The sequence below is a fragment of the Camelus dromedarius genome, chromosome 13 (assembly GCF_036321535.1).
Source record: "Camelus dromedarius isolate mCamDro1 chromosome 13, mCamDro1.pat, whole genome shotgun sequence".
In the NCBI taxonomy this organism is placed as follows: domain Eukaryota; kingdom Metazoa; phylum Chordata; class Mammalia; order Artiodactyla; family Camelidae; genus Camelus; species Camelus dromedarius.
Genome location: NC_087448.1, coordinates 30,792,224 through 30,804,177, shown reverse-complemented (window position 1 = coordinate 30,804,177; position 11,954 = coordinate 30,792,224). Strand labels below are relative to the sequence as shown.

The 11,954-nt window shown below is 34.0% G+C and overlaps 1 pseudogene; it reads left to right on the top strand.

Moving 5' to 3' along the window:
- Positions 1 to 368: 368 nt before the first annotated feature.
- Positions 369 to 11,954, top strand: part of LOC105088015 (flavin reductase (NADPH)-like) — a 32,359-nt pseudogene continuing 20,773 nt past the window's right edge.

The following is an 11,954-nucleotide window of genomic DNA, read 5'->3' as shown; positions in this document are numbered from 1 at the left end:
TAAAATTCTTTCTCTCTCTTATATTTTTCTTTTTTTCCTAAGTCTTATTCCTACATAGGCATTAGATAGATAAACTACTTAAGGACCACAATAGGTAACTGATACTCCATAAATCACAGTGCCAGAGAGGTATGAGCAAAATGAAGAAGCAGAGAAACCTTTCCCAATTAAAAGAACAAGAGAAATCCCCTGAAAGAACAATCAGTGAAATAGATGTCAATAACCTACTAGATCAAGATTTCAAAAAAGGAGTGATCAAAGTGCTGAAGGAATTAAAAGAGATAGTGTTTAGAGATATAATATATGTCAAAAATGAAACTGAAGCTATAAAGAAGAGCCAAGTAGAATGGGTAAACTCATTGACTAAGATGAGGAATGATCTAAAAGCTGTGCAAAGTCGACTAGATAAGGGAGAGGAACAAGTTAGTGACCTAGAAGACAGGACAATAGAAAGCACCCAATCAGAAGAGCTACAAGAGAAAGAAATAAAAAATAATGAAAGTAGCATAACGGACCTATGGGATAATACAAAGTGTGCCAATCTTTGCATAATAGGTGTCCCAGAAGGGGAAGAAAGATCAAAGGGGATTGAAAAGGTTTTTGAAGAAATCATGACTGAAAATTTCCCAAACTTAAAGAAGGAATCAGATATCCAAGTACAGGAACCTCAGAGGGCCCCAAACAGGAAGAACCCAAATAGACTCACACCAAGACATATCATAATCAAGATGGCCAGAGTCAAGGATAAAGAAATGATTCTAAAGGCAGCAAGAGAAAAGCAAAGAGTAAGTTACAAGGGAACCCCCATAAGGCTCTCAGCTGATTTCTCTACACAAACACTACAGGCCAGAAGGGAGTGGCAAGATATATTCAAAGCCCTGAATGAAAAAAAGATGCAGCCTAGGATACTTTATCCAGCAAGGCTATCCTTTAGGATAGAAGGAGAGATAAAGAATTTCACAGAAAAGAAAAAGCTGCAGGAGTTTAGCAACACTAAATCCATGCTAAAAGAAATATTGAAAGGTCTTATTCTAAATAGAAAAGCAGCAGGATGCTACAGAAATGAGAAACTCACAACTGGAAAGGTGATAACTCATGAATTACAAATAAAATAAACACAAAATTATAAAAGAAGACATACAAATCATTGAGAGTGGGAGAGGGAGGCAGGGAAATATAGAATATTTTTTTCTTTCTTTTTTAAATTTTTTTTTCTCAGTAGGATGGGTTTGAGTTCATGTTACTATCAGTTTAATAAAAACAGTTATAGTAATGGGCTAATAGATTTATGAAAAAGGGTAATAACAAGCCAAAAACTTAGAAGGGAGTCACAAAAATTAAATAAAATCCATGAAAATACAAAGGAAAATTACCAAACCACAAAAGGAAGAAGAAAGGAACAAAGAGGAAATACCAAATCAACTGAAAAGAGAAGTTCAAAATGGCAATAAACACACATCTATCATTAATTACTGTAAATGTTAATAGACTAAATGCTCCAGTCAAAAAACATAGACGGGCAGACTGGATAATAAAGCAAGAACCTTCAATATGCTGCATACAAGAGACCCACTTTAGGGAGAAGGACACATATAGATTGAGAGTGAAAGGATGGAAAAGGATATTCCATGCAAATGGAAAAACCAAAAAAGCAGGTGTTGCAGTACTGATTTCAGACAAAATAGACTTTAAAACAAAGGCCATAAAGAAAGATAAAGAAGGACATTTTATAATGATTAAAGGAGTGATACAAGATGAGGATATTACACTCATTAATATATATGCACCCAATATAGGAGCACCTAAGTACATACAAGAATTACTAACAGAGATAAAGGGGGATATTGATGGGAATACAATCACAGTTGGAGATTTTAACACTGCATTAACATCACTAGACAGATCTTCCAGACAGAAAATAAATAAGGGAACAGAGAAATTAAATAATACAATAGAAAAATTAGATTTGGTGGATATTTTCAGAGCATTACACCCCCAAAAAATAGGTATACATTCTTTTCAAGTGCACATGGAACATTTTCTAGGATTGGTCATGTACTTGGGCACAAAAGAAACCTCAACAATTTTAAGAAGATAGAAATTATCTCAAGCATCTTTACTGACCACAATGCCATGAAACTAGAAATCAACAACAGAGAAACAAAGGAGAAAAAAAGGAAAGCATGGAGATTAAACAATATGTTATTAAAAAACCAATGGGTCAATGAGGAAATCAAAGCCGAAATTAAAAAATACCTTGAGACAAATGACAATGAATGCACAACCACTCAAAATCTATGGGACACAGCAAAGACAGTGCTAAGAGGGAAGTTTACAGTGATACAGGCCTTCCTCAAAAAAGAAGAACAATCTCAAATAAACAATTTAACCTACCAGCTGAATGAATTAGAAAAAGAAGAACAAAAAGCCCCAAAAGGCAGCAGAATGAAGGAAATTATAAAGATGAGGTGGGAAATAAATACAATAGAGATTAACAAGACCATAGAAAAAATCAACCTAACCAAAAGCTGTTTTTTTGAAAAAGTAAATAAAATCAACAAACCTCTGGCCAAACTCACAAAGAAAGAAAAGAGAGAGCACAAATTAGCAAAATAAGAAAGGAAAATTGAGAAATTACAACAAATAAAATAGAAATAGAGAATATCATATGAGAATATTATGAAAAACTATGTGGAGCCAAACTGGATAACCTAGAGGAGATGGACAAGTTTCTGGAAACATACTGTTCACCAAGGCTGAATCAAGAAGAAACTGACCACTTGAACAAACCAATCACTAGAAATGAAATCAAATTGGCAATAAAAAACCTCCCTACAAATAAAAGTCCTGTACCGGACAGCTTCACCAGGGAATTCTACCAAACATACAAAGAAGAACTCATACCAGTCCTTCTCAAACTCTTCCAGAAGATTGAGAAGGAGGGAATACTCCCAAACTCATTCTATGAAGCCACCGTCACCCTGATACTAAAACCAGGCAAAGACACTATCAAAAAAGAGAATTACAGACCAATATCACTGATGAACATAGATGCAAAAATCCTCACCAAAATATTAACAAATAGAATCCAACAGCACATAAAAAAGATTACACATCATGACCAAGTGGGGTTCATCCACGGACACAAAAGTGGTTTAACATACACAAATCAATCAATGTAATACATCACATCAACAAGAGAAAGGACAAAAACCACATGATCATCTCAATCAATGCAGAAAAAGCATTTGATAAAATTCAACACCCATTTATGATAAAAACTCTGACCAAAGTGTGTACAGAGGGAACATATCTCAACATAATAAAAGCTATAAATGACAAACCTACAGCCACCATAGTACTCAACGGTGAAAAACTCAAAAGCTTCCCACTAAAATCTGGGACAAGACAAGGCTGCTCACTATTACCACTCCTATTCAACATAGTCCTGGAAGTCCTAGCCACAGCAATCAGGCAAGAGAGAAAAATAAAAGGGATCCAAATTGGAAAAGAAGAGGTGAAAGTGTCACTATATGCTGACGACATGTTACTATATATAGAAGACCCTAAAAGGTCCACACAAAAGCTACTAACGTTCAAAAATCAGTTGCATTTCTTTACACTAACGATGAATCAACAGAAAAAGAAAGTAAAGAAACAATCCCCTTTAAAATAGCACCCAAAGTAATAAAATATCTGGGAATAAATCTAACCAAGGAGGTGAAAGAATTATACACCAGAAACTATAAACCATTGATGAAGGAAATTAAAGAAGACTTTAAAAAATGGAAAGATATCCCATGCTCCTGTATTGGAAGAATCAATATTGTTAAAATGGTCACACTGCCCAAGGCAATCTACAGATTTAATTCAATCCCTATCAAATTACCCAGGACATATTTCACAGAACTAGAACAAATCATAATAAAATTTATATGGAACCATCAAAGACCTAGAATTGCCAAAGAATTACTGAAGAGAAGGAAAGAGGCTAGAGGAATAACTCTCCAAGACTTCACACAACACTATAGAGCTACAGTAATTAAGACAGCATGGTATTGGTACAAAAACAGACAGATAGACCAAAGGAATAGAATAGAGAGCCCAGAAATGAACCCACAAACTTTTGGTCAACTAATCTTCCACAAAGGAGGCAAGAATATACAATGGAATAAAGACAGTCTCTTCAGCAAATGGTGTTGGTAAACTGGACAGCAGCATGCAAAACAATGAAGTTAGAACACTCCCTTACACCATACACCAAAATAAACTCAAGATGGATCAAAGACTTAAACATAAGACAAGATACAATAAACCTCCTAGAGGAAAACATAGGGAAAACATTATCTGACATACATCTCAAAAATTTTCTCCTAGAAGAAATAAAACCAAGAATAAACAAATGGGACCTAATGAAACTTACAAGCTTCTACACAGCAAAGGAAACCATAAGTAAAACAAGAAGATAACCTACGGAATGGGAGAAAATTTTTGCAAATGAAACCAACAAAGGCTTTATCTCCAGAATATATAAGCAGCTCACATGACTCAATAAGAAAAAAATAAACAACCCAATCCAAAAATGGGCAGAAGACCTAAACAAGCAATTCTCCAAGGAAGACATACAAATGATCAATAGGCACATGAAAAAATGCTCAATATCACTAGTCATCAGAGAAATGCAAATCAAAACTACAATGAGGTATCACCTCACACCAGTCAGAATGGCCATCATTCAAAAGTCCACAAATGACAAATGCTGGAGAGGCTGCGGAGAAAGGCGAACACGCCTACACTGCTGGTGGGAATGCAGTTTGGTGCAGCCACTACGGAAAACTGTGGAGATTCCTCAAAAGACTAGGAATAGACTTACCATATGACCCAGGAATCCCACTCCTGGGCTTGTATCCAGAAGGAACCCTACTTCAGGATGACACCGGCACCCCAATATTCATAGCAGCACTATTTACAATAGCCAAAACATGGAAACAGCCTAAATGTCCATCAACAGGTGACTGGATAAAGATGGTGTGGTATATTTATGCAATGGAATACTACTCAGCCATAAAAACCAACAACGTAACACTATTTGCAGCAACATGAATGCTCCTGGAGAATGTCATTCTAAGCGAAGTAAGCCAGAAAGAGAAAGAAAAATGCCATACGAGATCGCTCATATGTGGAATCTAAAAAACAAAAACAAAAACAAAAACAACAACAACAAAAAAGTGTAAATACAGAACAGAAATAGACTCATAGACATAGAATACAAACTTGTGGCTGCCAAGGGGACAGAGGGTGGGAAGGGATAGATGGGATTTCAAAATTGTACAATAGATAAACAAGATTATACCGTATAGCACAGGGAAATATACACAAAATCTTATGGTAGCTCACAGAGAAAAAAATGTGGCAATGAATATATATATGTTCATGTATAACTGAAAAATTGTGATGAACACTGGAATTTGACACAACATTGTAAAATGATTATAAATCAATAAAAATGTTTAAAAAATTTTATAGACAGCTCAACCAATGATTGTCATAGATTTCTTGACTTGCCCAATTTAATAGTTCTTCACAGAAATACAAATGAACATATACCAATGAAATTAATGGGGAATGTAAATGTAAATATCTTACCTTCTGAATTTATATTACTCTCGGATTTAGAATGCTTTCTAATATTTAGCTTTTTTTTCTGCAATATATGAATAAAGCTAACCTGCCAGCCATGACTGCTATAAAGACAATATAAGGCAATGATATGAAAGAAATTTACTAACAGTAAAGTAATAATCAATCAGTTAGTCAAAAGCAACATTTTTGAGTGACTATGGGCTAGTCGCTATGCTAGGAATTTCTGGACATACATTGATAAATAAACAAACAATTCTTGCCAAATGGGGCTAATGCTATACTAATGGAGATATATATATATATCAAAAATGTGTAATTACAACTTATGTTAAATTAGAGGAAAGAAACAGATCCCACATATTGAATGGTTATTTTATGCCTCTCTTGAGAAAAATGACAGAAAGATTGATACCTGGTAAAGGAGAAAGAGATAAACATATAGATATTCTAGGCAAAATGAACCACATGCACAGGATTGCCAGATGGAAAAAGAGGTTGGCATGTATGAGACCTTAATAAAAGGACCAAATTAAGAGAGGCAAAGGTGGAGTAAAATGAAATTAGTTCTATAGGTGGAACTCTATTCACCATAAGGACCTACAGTTGATGTTAATGATTTCAGAATTATCTTTAGGAGAATGTAAAGCCATGGAGATTGTGTGTTGTTGACTTAATTTTTAAGAGCAGTTTTAGATTCATAGCAAGAATAAGGGGAAGGTACAGAGATTTCCAGTATACATCCTTCCCTGACACATGCACAGCATCCCCCGTTATCAACATTCCCCAGCAGAGTGGTACTTTGGTGAACTCACACTGACACATCATATTCACTCAGAGACTACTGTTTATGTTACTGTTCACTCTTGATGTTGTACATTCTAAGGTTTGGATGAACTTATAATGATATGTATACATCGTTATGGTATCACACAGAGTATTTTCACTGCCTTAAAATCCTTTTTGAGCTTTTTCTATTCAGCTCTCTACTCCCTCAGACATCAGAAACCACTGCCTTTTTGTTGTCTCCATAGTTTTGCCTTTTCCAGAATGTCGTATAGTTGGAATCACATAATATGTAGCCTTTTTAGATGGCTTCTTTCACTTAGTAATATGCATTTGAGTTTCTGCTATGTCTTTTCACAGCTTGATAACTCTTTTTTTCAGTACTGAATAATATTCTGTTGCCTAGATGTACCACAGTTTATTTATCTATTCACTTACTGAAAGACATCTTCGTTGCTTCCAAGTTTTGGCAATTATGAATAAAGCTGCTATTAACATTCATTTGCAACTTTTGTGTGGATATAAGTTTCAACTCCTTTGGGTAATTACCACAAAGAATGATTGCTGAGTCATATGCTAAGAGTATATTTAATTTTATAAGAAACAACCAAACTCTCTTCTAAAGTGGCTGAAACATTTGCATTTTCACCAGCAATGAATGAGAGTTTCTGTTGTTCCACATCCTCACTAGCATTTGGTTTTGTCAGTTTTCCAGGTTTTGGCCATTCTAATGATATGTAGTGGTATCTTGTTGTTTTGATTTGCATTTCCCTGATGGCATATGACATGGAGCATCTTTTCACTTGCTTATGGCCATCTGTATATCTTCTTTGATGAGGTGTATGTCAAGGTCCATTTATGATTCAGGCTGCTTTTTTATTGTGGAGTTTTAACAGTTCTTTGTATATTTAGTATAACAGTTCTTTATCAAATATATCTTTTGCAAATATTTTCCCAGTCTGTGGTTTTTCTTCTCATTCTCTTGGCATTGTCTCTTGCAGAGAAGAAATTTTCAATTTTAATGAAGTGCAGTTTATCAGTTATGTGTTTCATGGCTCATGCCTTTTGTATTGTATCGAAAAGTCATAGTCAGACCCGAGGTCATCTAGATTTCCCCGTGTGATATCTTCCAGGAATTTTACCATAGAGATGTTTTAATTTGGAGTCCCATTATCAGATTTATGTTTATAAAGATCATATTGGCTACTGTGCAAGAATGCTTTGAGAACTACAAATGTGAATTCAAGGATACAAACAAGGACTTATTCCAACTACCCAGGCCAGAATTGATGACTTATACTAGGGTGATGACATTGGAGGCAAGGTTGTGTGTATTTACTCTAAATGTAATAAGATGAGAGAAGTGGAAGTTTGTAATAATAGAATGAATGCCAATGACTAAGAAGAGTGGATCATTAACATTGACTTTTATGTTATTGACCTGGTTAATTTCACAGGTTATGAAAAGTTGTAAAGGAATAAACATAACTAAAAGTAAAAAAGGAAATCACGATATAGTGTATCACATTTCAGCTGATATTTTTGGACCTAAATGAGACTTAAATTTTCCAAAGCAAGTTTTATGTTTGGTGTCTTGTTTGGAAATAGTTTCTTATATATTGAGCACTGCTGCTGAATTACATTATGGATTTTCTTGGTACCTAAATTTATCAAAGTGAAATCTTGCTGTACTCCCAATGTCACCTGGAAAAGAGAACTATAGAAGAGAGAGCATAGTTGTTGCTTTGTGGAAGGGAATTCAATGACTTGCCTCATGACATCTTTGAACTTTTACATATTTAAAAAGCAAAAGGAGTGCTCAGAAAAATATATATAAATATTATATATGTGATATATCATATATATCATATTATATAAATAAAACATATATATGTTATGAGTAGAAAACAAAGCACTCAGAAATAATAAATAACCTACCATATCTATAAAAATCACTAGCTACTCTAATTAAGAAAAAGAGAAATTAGAAATATATAAAATATGGAATGAGGAGAAATATATATGATATATACATGTAAGCACAAGAGGAATAAACCAGATCTATTTTGAGCAAACTGGTGGTTACTTTTTCTTCATGGTACCCATCATGTAGCAAAATTTGTCATTTTTTTTGTATTAGTACAATTTTCCTTGCACAACCACCTCCCAGGCTAGATTTTAAGTTTCAGTTAGCAAGGCCTCTAAGTACTTAATTCACTGTTATAACCTCTGCAACAAATCTAGTATCTGTTATATAATAGTGCTAACTTAAAATTTGTTGTATGAATCAAGTAACTAAATTTCAATGTATTGTTAGCTCCTGATTTATCAATCTGATTATAACATATGTAAGCACGTTCCTTAATACACACACACAGATTCAAAACACACAGAAACATACTGTTTTATCTTTAATAACATACTTACTGATTGAGGAGTGAAATGATATTGTACCAGAGAATACAGAAAAACAATAGCATGCAGAAACATAGTACTAATGATTAATATGAAATTTGAAAGTAAAGGGTGTTAGAATAAAGCAAGAGCTATCTCATTTAATTCTCCACTGAAGAAAAAAGCTGTTTCTCTGATATTTTAAAATAAAGGGAAAAGACTAATTATGATTAATTTATATTTTCTAGGACTTTTAAGTGCCTGAAAAAGTAATATATGGCAAAAAAAGTTAGTGTAAATTTTTATCATGTTAGTCTGGTGCTCTTCCTCACATCCCACCAAAAGTTCCTAAGTTATTTCAAGAAAGTCTGTTAATTAAATAATTTCTAAATGATAGTTTCCAAATGAAGTAAACTTAAAACATGTGTGAAGAGTTTTATTGTAATTTTGAAATCATATATTTTGGTCTTCCGTAAGATTTTTAAAAATTTTACTGAATTCACACATTTTTTAAGGTTATATACCATCACTATATGAGGAAATATTATCTACACGGAGATAAACATATTACATTAGCAAGACAGTTTTAGTCACATGATTTTTATTGAAATAATTACCTCCTATGATAACTGACATTTGCTTTAGACTTGTTGGCCTAAAACAAATAGACTGTCAGATATTTCTCTAGCAAAGATGGATTTTTTCAGGATCATCAGAGAATTGCAATCTGGGGCCTGCCACCACATCAAGCCACATGCAAACCCCCAGCTAAAATGGGGAGAACTATTTCCTAGAGAGGAAAAGGAAGTTGGGAGGGCTATAAGCAGAGTCCGCAGCTTTTCATTGGCTGAGTTGTTAATGTCTCTCGTTGACTGAGTTTTTGCAAGGAAAGAAAAGGAAGTTGTTTCTCCTGTTGCTCTCTGCTATCTTCATAGGTAATGAGAGGGCTCACTTCTGGTCTCCCAACTCTACGTAACTGAGTTTTCCATTAATTAACTTTTTACAAATTTCCAGAAATGAACAAGACTGATGGAGCAAGGCCTCCCAGCCCCAATGACATGGTGTGGTGGAAAGGGCACTGGCTTTACTGTTATAGGAACTTGGCTCTATTAAAAACCAGCTTTATGAGACATCCTTGTGAGTTCATTATCTAAAATATTATGAAGATTTGCAGGTTTATTGTGAAGTCAGTACACTTTCCCATGAGAGTGAAAGTGGCTAGCAAAACAAAAAAAATAAGTCTCCATGTTAATTTTCCTCCCTCTCCTCCTTTTTTATTTCTATCATTTTCTTTAAGTAACAGAATCATACTTATTAATAAGAAAATATCATTTTAGGTGCTTTTTCAGAGACTTACCTTCAAACTGGTGTTCACCTTGTCCAATTATAATGATGGCAATATTAGTGTTATTTAGAAAAGTTTGAAATTGATAGCATTATCACATAGACACAATGCTCAGGTTTACCAGCCAGTGTCCAAAACAATAAAATCACATTTTTATTCATTCTGTGGGATTTAGACACTTGCCTACAGAATCCTTGGTTATTTCTAAGACTCTCCCATGGTTAGGTTCATGGATCCTCAATGTGGATTTTTCAGTTTTCTGCTCCAAGCCCATCATAAAATCACAATGTTACTTTCTTTTTTTGTTCTTATTGATTAATGATATAACTTGTTTATTGACTGAGAAATAATTCTAAGGAGAACATCTTTGGACAGTAATGTGATTATTAATAATAATAATGGCAACATTTTGCAGAATTCTATTGTGTCATTATTTTATTTGCTATGCTGACAATACAAGGAAAGCTTTTGTGAAATTCTCAAAGCCTTTATTTCCCTGACTTCATGTAATGATATGTGACAGGATCCAACTAAACATATTTTTCTGATATTAAAGTGCTTGTTAAAACAAACAAGCAAACAAAAAGCCAAAAGAAAACAAAATTAAAAAACTAAAATTTAGAATTACATCAGAGGGTGTGAAAGGCTTCTCTATACTTCAGGGCACCAAGCTTAGAAACTCGTTTCCAATGTGATTCAGAGAGTAAAGTGTGCTCAGAGAAGCACTACTAATTTATTCTAGAATGAAGAAAAAAGTTATAAAGTCAATTATAGACAAAGGCAGACAGAAATACCCTCTTATGGAGAGGTGTTGGTAACTAATTTAAACCGTCAGTAAATACATGGACTCAAGATATGAGAAAGTGAACTCCAATGGCAAGATAGGAGAATAAATTCATGAGGCATACTCAAAAAGGTCAAAATTTGTAAAATATCAAGGTCTTTTGCATTTTGCATGCATATTTATGCTCACCTTGAAAAAATAAGCAAAGTCTTTTGGATTAGAAATAGGTTTGGACTGAGAATGGGTAAGAATAGCTGTGTTTATCATATTTTTTTATTTAGATGTATTCTTATATTTAAAACTTTTAAAAAGCCTTTTTATTTTGAAATTCCTCTGGCAGTGTTTTGTTTCTGCATAAAGGATTTTTGGAAAACAATTAGAAAATGCCTTGCTATAGAGTATTTCATTCACTTTTGTTGACTTTGGCAAGATTTAAAAATATAAGTACCTAGATTTATATTTATCCCAGAATGTATTACCAAGAGCTGTCAGTGTACACTGAAGTCTTTTAGCATGAAATATGTGCTAAAATAATGCCCAGACTTTATGCATAGTCACACACAATATTGCTTGCAGTTTCAAAAATCCAAGAGCTTATCTTTAAAAGCCTGGCATCTGATTTTCTTTTAAATAATTCCTTAAAATTTCAGTTTCATTGTGTAAGCTATCATCTCTGCCATATTCATGGCTGCAGATCCTGAATTACAATTATCTGCTGATCCTGAATAAACCCATTTTTCTTGGAGATAAATCTGGAGGTCCATTTATTTAAAGTCAACATTACATGACATAGACATGATTGATTAAATCATATTGATTCAACCTCCAGCACCTTTCACCTCCTAGGAGGAGAAGGAGGGCGAGGAGGAGGAGGGGTGGGGAGGAGGGATGGTGGGAGTGAAAGGTCCAGTCCTCCAATCACATGGTTGGTACCCCTGGCAACTATCACCCATCCTTAGGTTAGGTCCAAAAGTCACCCTATTAACATGACAAAAACATTTTTAA